This window comes from Elephantulus edwardii, unplaced genomic scaffold (genome assembly GCF_000299155.1).
Source record: "Elephantulus edwardii isolate Elephantulus edwardi_28Jun2011 unplaced genomic scaffold, EleEdw1.0 scaffold00273, whole genome shotgun sequence".
NCBI classification, from domain to species: Eukaryota; Metazoa; Chordata; class Mammalia; order Macroscelidea; family Macroscelididae; genus Elephantulus; species Elephantulus edwardii.
The window spans coordinates 166,034-166,812 of NW_006400023.1; positions in this window are offsets into that span (position 1 = coordinate 166,034).

Here is a 779-nt window from a genome sequence, read left to right on the forward strand (position 1 = left end):
AATCGGGATGGGTGTGTCAGAGGCAGTAGGGTTGGCACAGGATAGAGCAGGGTTTAGGGCTGTTGTGCATAGGGTCGCTATGAGTCGGAAACGACTCAACGGCACATAACAACAACAACAACATACTGACAGAGAGCTCTTTCCCCCAGACCTTTCTTGTTAATTTTATTTTTAAGTTCTTAATTTATTTTCTTTTTTTTAAAAAAAAAATAAAAATAAAATAGACCTTTTTAATTTAAATAATTCTCTCACCTTTCACCTCACTGTGTGGATTTCACAGTAGATTGGATTAACCATTACAATGGCCTCGAGCATATCAGAGATAATGAGGATGTCCAGGACAGGGCGTGGATCAGATCTGGTGTTCATAGGTCAATATGTGTCATAGAAGACTCAATAGCACTCAACAGCAACAACACTGAGGTTTACCTCTTCTTTTTTTGGTTTTGTGTTTTGCTTCTTCCTTGTCTAATCAGCAGTTTGGGGATTTTGCTGTTGTTGTTTCCAGATACCTTACTACTTCTTGTTGTTCTTGTTGTTGATTGCTGTGAGTCAAGCACAACTCATAGCGACTCTATGAACAAAAGACCTAATGCCTTTCCGTAACTATCATCATTTCTCCAAGTTCATAGAGTTTCCAAAGGTATGCGGTTTAGGAAGTGGGTGCCTGAAATATATTATCCAAAAAGAAAACACAATAACAAACACACACACCACCTTCCTTTCAGTTTCAACTCATACCAACCTTCCAGCAGGTTTCCTAAGCTAAATCTTTTTTT